Genomic DNA, 8,911 nt, shown 5'->3' with positions numbered 1-8,911 from the left:
AAGATCAGTTTATCTTACTTTTTCATAGTAAGAATTAGATTTTCTGAAACTTTGAATATTTTGGAAAAAAAGTGGTATCTGATATTTATTGAGTCTTGACTCTGTTCTGGCCACTTTTGTAGATTATTTTAACAGTCCTTGGAAGGTTCGTATTCCTAAAACATAGATTTTATGCCTAATTTACAGTGGATAAGATAAGAGTCAGGCAGAGAAGTCAAGGAAATTACCCAAAATCACAAAACTATTTTTAATAGAGCCGAACTTGGAGTCAGGTACGACCTTAGAACCTGCATGCTTCACCATTTCATCAGTGGAGAGAAAAGAAATCCAGGGGCTCAACATGGCATCCATCACTACGATTTGTCCTCACTCTTAACTCCATAGACCCATAATTTGGTCCCAGGTAAAGGAGGCATGGTGAGTATAACCTGAAATCATTGTTTTCACTAAAATCTCACAAAACAGGAATACTTCGATACTCACAGGACAGAGTCCCACACGAAATGGGGGAAGGGTGGGCTTTTCTGCCCCTTCTGCACACAATATGCCATGTGCTTCATGCCTTCAGCCATTGACGTTCCCAGAATCTGTGTTCTCATTTTGGCACCTGGAAGTTTTAGCAGAAGAGCAGGATGTTCCTTATAATGGTGCCTAGCAGCGCTTGTGGGCAGTGTTGACTGGGTGGCTTTGTGGAAGCCTATGCATCTCTTACGGGGCTAGACGATCAGAAGGAACAAACACGGCCTGTAACTATAGCAGGACCCAAAGAATGCCAGTGAGATAGCACCTGCACACACCCTAAATAAAAAGTTAGAAAAGTGTTTTACTGGAAGTCAAAGGTTCTGCAATAACAGGGGGAGTGAGACCCCAGAAAACCTACATCATAACTGCTCATCTCATTCCGTTTTCCACCTGCCCATCCCTCCGAGTCTCTCAAGGCTGGGACAGCCTAAGAAAACACAAACTGTGAATTTAATCCCTTGACAATGTCCTTTGTACACTAACTCTCCAATAAATAGTGTTTTAAACGTGTCTCATCCACTTTTGATGTCTTTGATTCTCACGTTTTCATTATACATGGGCTCACTGTTCATTATCAGTAGTATGTAACACTGTGATTAGCAAGACCTGAGTTTATCTCCTTAATACAGCATATAATTGTCTCTGACCAAAAAAGTAAGTTGACATTGTAATTACATTCAAAGTTAATACATAGGTTTAGGACATAATCCAAGGAAAAGAGGTCAACACACAATAGCCACGTAGGTGTCGGAACGGGGCTAGACAGGGCTGTTACCCAAGCCTAATCACTGGCTTTTGTTTGCTTGCTTTAGTTCATGCTTCTGACATTTATAAGGATCTATAGATAAGTAACCTTTTTTTGTTGCTTTTCATGGCTGTGACCATTCCCAGCGATTTCTAATAGAAAGAGGAAAATGCAGGTATGGGGGACTTTCCTGGTGGTAATGTGGCTTAGAATCCACCTTGCAATGCAGGGGACACAGGTTTAATCCCCATTTGGAGCAACTAAGCCCGTGTGCTACAATTAATGGGTCCACGTGCCACAACGAAAAATCCCGCATGATGGAACTGAGACCTGACACAGCCAAGTAAATAAATACATATTTAAAAAAGAAATAAAATAAAGTATGGTCTAAAAGATTTTATACTCAAGGCCAAAATAGTGGACAGACTGTGGCAGGATACTCTGAAGAGAATGATTATAGAATACACACACACACGCATATGAGGGTCACCATCCCTGATAATCTTCAAAGCATGGAAGGGCTACCCAAATCTGCAGATGCTCAAGTGTCCTATAAAATGGCAATCTATGGTTGGTTGAATCCACACACGTGAAACCTGCAGATACAAAAGGCCGGCTGTATACCTTTCTTAGAAGAGAGACAGGTGGATCAATGCTAGCAGCATTAGAGTGGCATGCTTGGTAGACAGTTGAAACAAAAAGAGCAAAATAATTTTTAAAAAAAGAGAGAGAGAGAGAGCCTTCTAAGTTACCAGGAACGGTTAGGTTAAAACCTAAAGATCAGAAGTCCCCTAACTGGTGTAGCTTCTCTGGAGGCTCAGCGGTAAAGAATCCACCTGAGATGCAGGAGACTAGGGTTCAATTACTGGGTCAAGAAGATCCCCTGGAGAAGGAAATGGCCACCACTCAAGTATTCTTGCCTAGAAAGTCCCATAGATGGAGGAACCTGGCAGGAGTGTCACCAAATAGTCAGACACGACTGAGTGACTAAACAACAACATGTGGCAGTCAGGATCTGGGATTTACTTTAGTTACACACTGGCTGTTCAAGGGCTTCCCTGGGATTTGGCACATGAGATGAAGAATGACGCAGCCACTAATAGAAGAAACATGCAACTTGGGCCCCTCATAACTGCACATGGAAGTCCTCACAGTATCCTCCCTAGATCCCTTCATAGAAGGGCTTCTGCCTATCATGGCTCAGCTCATGGTACCCATGATGCATGCTTGCATGCTAAGTTGCTTCAGTTTCTTTGAGACCCTATGGACTGTGACCTGCCTGGCTCCTGTATCCATGGAATTCTCTAGGCAAGTCAGTATAGAAACTGACTCCAGGGTATCCTGGAGCCCTCCTCCAGGGTATCTTCCCAATCCAGGGATCGAACACACATCTCTTACGTGTCATGCATTGACTGGTGGTTCTTTACCACTAGCACCATCTGGGAAGCCTGATACCCATAATAACCATTAGTAATAATACCTCATCTTGGTAGAGAGCACTCTGCATCCACTTTAGTACATTTTACCCCTGCTATTCCTTGTGATTCTCACAATAGTTCTGATGTACAGTCAGTTTGGATTAACGTTAGTTTGGATTTGCAGATGAGAACAGACTCAGGGAAGGACTTGCTCCAGGTCCAACAGCTTGTGAGTGGCAATGCCAGTGTTTCTGACGATAGGCCACTTCCCCTGCCACAGCCAAGTGCTGCCTCTCCAGCTCTGGTCAAGCTTCCGAAACAAAGTGAGCTCCAAAGCTGCTGGGGAGAGTCATCTTTAAGTTTTGCTTCTCCCAGTGGATTCAGGAGCAGTATGGTCTCTCTACAGTGTTGGATGAAGTGAACAAAGAGATGACCTTTATTTGCGTTCTGTCTTCAGCTTCTATTTACCACTGACTCTGCAACAACGAACAAATTAACTTCTCTGACGATTGATTTCTCTGTCTATAAAATGGCAAAAGTAATATTTGTCACCCACTGACATTTCTAGAATTAAGGAACCAATGGTTCTAAAATACAGTGAAAGAGATTATTTCAAAACGATGCTCTAGAAATAGAAATAAGAATTTTGATTCAATACATTTAAATGTGATTTTTAAACAGAAATTATGGTTTTACCAAAGAGTCTTGCCACATTGAACTCATCAAAATTTGTATTATTATTATTATTACAATTTCTTTCCTATTCACATTAATTGCCTAGGCAGTAAATGGGCTTTCGAGTTTTACAGATTTTGCCATTTTATGGTCCACTGCTGAAGACCAACATTTCATTATCTTATAGTCTCCACCTGAAATTTCATTTCACTCAGTTTGTTTTTTAGCTGTACATGAGCAATAACATGCTTTTAAAGCGCTGGCTCAGAAAAAAGTATAAGATGATGAATCAGGTTTTACTTCAACACTAAAAGTACCATTTTGCACCATAATCTAGCAATGACACAACACTGTTGCTGGTCCTGGTGACCTGTCTCTGCGCAGTGACAGCTTTCATTAGTTAGGCCAGCATGCCTCCCACTCAGGGAAACTAAAGGATGTGTAATATCTCTGAGAAGAGTTAGGGTATAGCAACCAGACACATGAAGTCTTCCTAATGAATGATGCTAACAGCCCAGAGCCACTGGGGATAAAACTATTAAGCCAGAGAGACATCTATGGCTTGCAAATTTGATATGGTGTGTTTATTCTTGAGAAGCCATTTTTAGATGAGAAGTACAAACGTTTATACTGGATCAGGTTGTCTGAGGCGCCTGAATTAACCAAAAGCTTTCCATAAAGGTGCTATCGGTTGTCAAAGTTGACCTCGAAATAATATAGAATCATTTTTCTGAGAGATTCCATCACAAATCAGTATTTTCATGAATGATATCCTACAATATTGACTATTTCATAAGAACTAATTTTTCTCTAAATTGGGTTAGTATCACTTAGCATTTCTATCTTTCTCTTGTTTTCAGGAAGACAATGAATTAATACACTGCAAAAAGCCTTCTAAAAAAATAAATACTTGTCTTTAAACTCCAGGAGTTGGTGATGGACAGGGAGGCCTGGCGAGTTGTGGTTCACGGGGTCACAACCCCACGAACTGAACGGAGAGACATGTCTTTTAAACATCTAAGTGCTTCACTTAGTCCTATTAAACAGGGTCCACCACTAAGAAAACAAAGGAAATCAAATAAAAAAACCAAGTTGGTTTATTTATCAAAAGGTTTTGTTTTCTTAAACACAGGGAATCCTAGCTCAAAGTAAACTGCCTGTAATGCAGGAGAGACCTGGGTTGGTTCCCTGGGTCAGGAAGATCCCCTGGAGGAGGGAATGGCAGCCCACTCCAATATTCTTGCCTGGAGAATTCCAAGGACAGAGGAGCCTGGCGGGCTGCAGTCTATGGGGTCACAAAGAGTTGAATACAACTGAGCAACTAACACTTTCACTAGCTCAAAGTGCTCAAAAATGTTCATTTTCCTCATGACATCTGCATTAAATTTGGACACTTTGGTTAGCCTTGTGCATTTCATGTTGTTTTGCTTTAATCTCTAAAGTGACCCGTGCTTTTCCATTAGCCTGTCAGGAGACTAGCCATTTACTCGTCTCACACCCACTTAAAACAAGCACACAATGTCTGGAAAACAATCTGCAGTAACTTCAACAGTGTCCATAGATTGGAATATGAGCAATCATTGAGATTCTGTCTACTTTATTGACCTAAAATTCCTCAAATTGAGAAGAAACTTGTGCCTATAGATGCTTATTATGCTTTAATATCTGGCTGGTACTGTGGCAATGACACTAGCTAAATAACATTAATACATCTAATGCTTTTTCTGTAAACCTTCATAGAGCTTCACTGGAAAAAAGTCATCTAAATATATAGAGAAATTAACACCATGTCTGTGTAACTGAAATAAATGATACTTTGAAAAAATGTTACTTTGGCTGTTTTGGTGTTGAACTATTACAGTGAAAGAACAAGGACTCAAGTCAACTTTCTTTACAGGAATTTGAAATATTGTGATGTGACCTGTAATATCTGTATTTTTCAAAACACAAATTTTTAGATTTTTCACTAAAATATTGATATAACCCAAAGATTTTTCTAAATGCTTCTTTTGACTGTTAATTCTTAAAATCTTTACATGATGAAACAAAAGTTTCATTTTTGTTGTTGCTATGCCTCTCAAGCTTAATTCCTATTTTTGTTCTTCTATTAAAGTAAAAGGATAGCTTCAAGAAACTGTATTATGTCAGTCTTATACCATGAATGCTAAGAGAAAAGCTAATTAGAATCTGGGAAACCATGATGAAAAATTAAAATTGCTATGCAATCCATTCAGTGTAGCATTTATGTCACTAAAGCAAACCAGCTGTTATATGCCTGATATAAAGTGCATTCTTAGTTTTAATTCTTAGCCAATAAAATGTACCAATATAAGTGCAATTCTAAATGCGTCACTAAATTGACAATGTTACTAAGTTCAAGGTGAAATTCTTTTGATGTATCTAGGGACTCGGAAGAACATTGTTTTACAACTTCCTTTCCTAGATAAATAATTATGACATCTTAATATGTTTAGTTGGTATCAACAGTTCAGCTAATATTGACCAAAGAAGCTGAGGTGTCTATATTTAAACTCTTATTTCCATAAGAGCTTCACCACACTTCACAGAATAAATATTCTAAAATCGATGAGATCTATTACTCTCAAAGTACATTTCAAATTCATTCATTTTTCCAGACAAATTATTTTTCCAGTCATATCCACCTGAATTGAAGGAAATCCCTTGTATTTGGAACAAGGACTCCATGTTTCTATTGCAGTTGTTCTACTTTAAAGCCAGGGTGAAATCACATCACTGTTTAATACCACTGTATACCTCCTAGTTGAAATGATAAGCAATTGATTATGAGTCTGTAAAAGATAAGCCATTAGAGAAACCATATCTTTTCCAAATATGTTTCATTCCTTCTCATTTACCAGATGGTACCTGTGTCATTGACTGTCATTAATATTTTTTACCTTCATTGTCATAGTGGTCTTAATAAGCAGGTAAAGTTAAAAAGAAAAAGCATGTGATATGTAGCAGGATTTATATAAATTTGTGCAGCCTGGATTCAGTTTTTCTGCTGCTCTACTTAATGAGGCATAAAAATAAGGTTATAGACACCAACAATATCAAAAAACCCTAACCTGTCTTCCATAGGAAAAGGAATGGAAATTAAAGGTGCAGTAACATAAGAGTAGTGGGTTTCAAATCATATAGTGGACATTGAAGGACCTTCTTCATTTGGATTGGAACTATAAAATTATGTTTCTGGAGCAGCGTGAGATTTATTCAATTAGGGTTTCCTGATAAAGCAGAACTGAGTTTCTATATCCCTTCTGAACATACATCTCCTTTCCTTATCACACTATTAAAATAAGTCAATTAAATCTTGCCCTCTATAATGATCTCACAATTAAGTTTAATTAATAAATCTTGCTCTAATACATTCAGTATGATAAGTCCAAATGCTTTGTTCGGTAGCTTCTTCACAGGAGGTGGCATAAGGAGGAAGATGCTTTACATCTTTTACAACCATTGCTATTCAGTGTAAAGAATTACCAGCATGTTCTCTTCCAAAACCAAAATGTCTTTTGCAAATCATAGTGAACACGGACTAAACATTTATTGTAAAGAAATAGAAATGGGCAAAAGTCAACTGTAGGGCTCTCCTTATTATCTAGGAATGGGAAGTCTACATTGCAAAATTGACATCGTTACCCAGCCATCTGGTTGATATGTAGGCCATGAGTTTCTCCCTCCAGAGGAAAAATTTTCTTATTAAGTAAGACTGTGTGTAAGACATCTGTGATACAGAGGTGATGCTAAATTCTCCATTCACCTAAACACTGTCCTACCGCTTTTAAGATCTGGGCTTCCATCCCAATCTGACAGGTTCAAGATCTTTAAAAAGTAAATTTCAGTTACCAAACATAATTACTGCATACATTGGCAAACAAAGAATATTGCTTTTGTTCTTAAAAGTTAATCCAAAAAAAAAAAAAGAGAGAGAGAGTGTACCAGGGGAAAAAAGTTTGGAGAAACCTTCATACTCTACTCTTCTCTGGAGATTCACAATGCAGGATACAGCACATTCAAGTTCTTGAGAAGTTTTGATCTAAAGAAATGTTTACATTTATTTAATCCCTATTTCCCAAAATAATTTCCCAGGGAATACATTTTTCAGGGAATCTTCATGATATTGAAAGAATATAGTATTCCTTAGAACACAGTAGAGGAATATATATATATATATATATATATTTATTTTTTTTTTTTTGGAAGATAGTTGAGAAAGGACTAGAAGAAGAAAAAGCAACCAAGGAGGACTTAACAGTATGGGAAATGGTTTATGTGACTGGACTTCAGTCTTGTTGGCTATCAGAAATTAAATTGCTCTCACTTTGAAGGCATCCTTGATTCTTAGGAGCATGATGAATGAAGCAATTAATCATTGAAAAGCTCTAATAATATTTAGTTAGGCATAAGACATCCTCTTTACTGAAGTGTATGTCACATATGTGCATACTCTTGTTTGTGCGTGTGCTCAGTCCCATCTGGCTCTTTGTGACCCCATGGATTGCAGCCAGAGGGTACAGGCTCCTCTGCTCATGAGATTTTCCAGGCAAGATCACTGGAGTGGGTTGCCATGCTCTCCTCCAGGGAAATCTTCCCAACCCAGCAATGAAACCCATGTCTCCTGCATCTCCTGCATCGGTAGGTCAATTCTTTACCACTGAGCCACCCTGGGAAGCCCTGCTCTTATTTACTCTTCAGTAAATGATGTCAATATAAAACAAAAGGAATATGCATAAAGACAATATTGAAGGGGGAGAAAACTTCCTTTGCTTTCTTGTTTTTTTGAATGAAAAGAAATGGATTTTGTTGTAGATCAAAAATGGTCAAATATTAACAATAAAATATTCCTCAAGCTAATAGATTCCAATATAATTTTTATTATTACTGTGTTTTAGAGCAGAGGAAAATAAGAATCAAGCAGTGTCATGTTGCTTACACTCATCAAGTCATTGACCAGTTTTGTCAAGCTTGGTATAGCTGATTAAAATTCCAAACTTTTCCTATTACATCATATATGTTTATAATTTGTTCAATTTTGGTTTTGTTTTACTACAAATGTTTCTTATTTGAGAAACTGGCTTTTTGTCACAAGTTTTGTATCATAAACAAAAAATATAACTTACAGTTAACCTCAAAGAAAACATGTAATTTCTTACACACGAAGACTTGGAAAACGTATTAGCTTTCATATTCACATTCAACTCAGTTTGGTCTCACTGCCATTTATGAATGCATGTATAGTCCATTTGCAAAAATATTTTTTAATTCAGTTTAAAATTTTTTATGGTGTGTTCTACGTGATCCCAACTTTAAAGGTCATTCTGCTGCCATTGATTCCGAAATGGTACCAAAGAAAGGCAGTGATGATTTTATCTCCTGTAGGTGTGCTGCCTGGTTTCTTGCAGTACTAACTAATTTGCTACAGGCCTAAAAAAAGAGAATTTGTTCTAACTTGCATGGTTGGGTTAAAATATCTAATCAGTCAGTATTTCAGAGCCGAGATATTGCAGTAAATTTATTATTTTCACCT

Source organism: Bos indicus, chromosome 20 (assembly GCF_029378745.1).
Source record: "Bos indicus isolate NIAB-ARS_2022 breed Sahiwal x Tharparkar chromosome 20, NIAB-ARS_B.indTharparkar_mat_pri_1.0, whole genome shotgun sequence".
Classification (NCBI taxonomy): domain Eukaryota; kingdom Metazoa; phylum Chordata; class Mammalia; order Artiodactyla; family Bovidae; genus Bos; species Bos indicus.
This window is presented reverse-complemented; position numbering follows the sequence as displayed.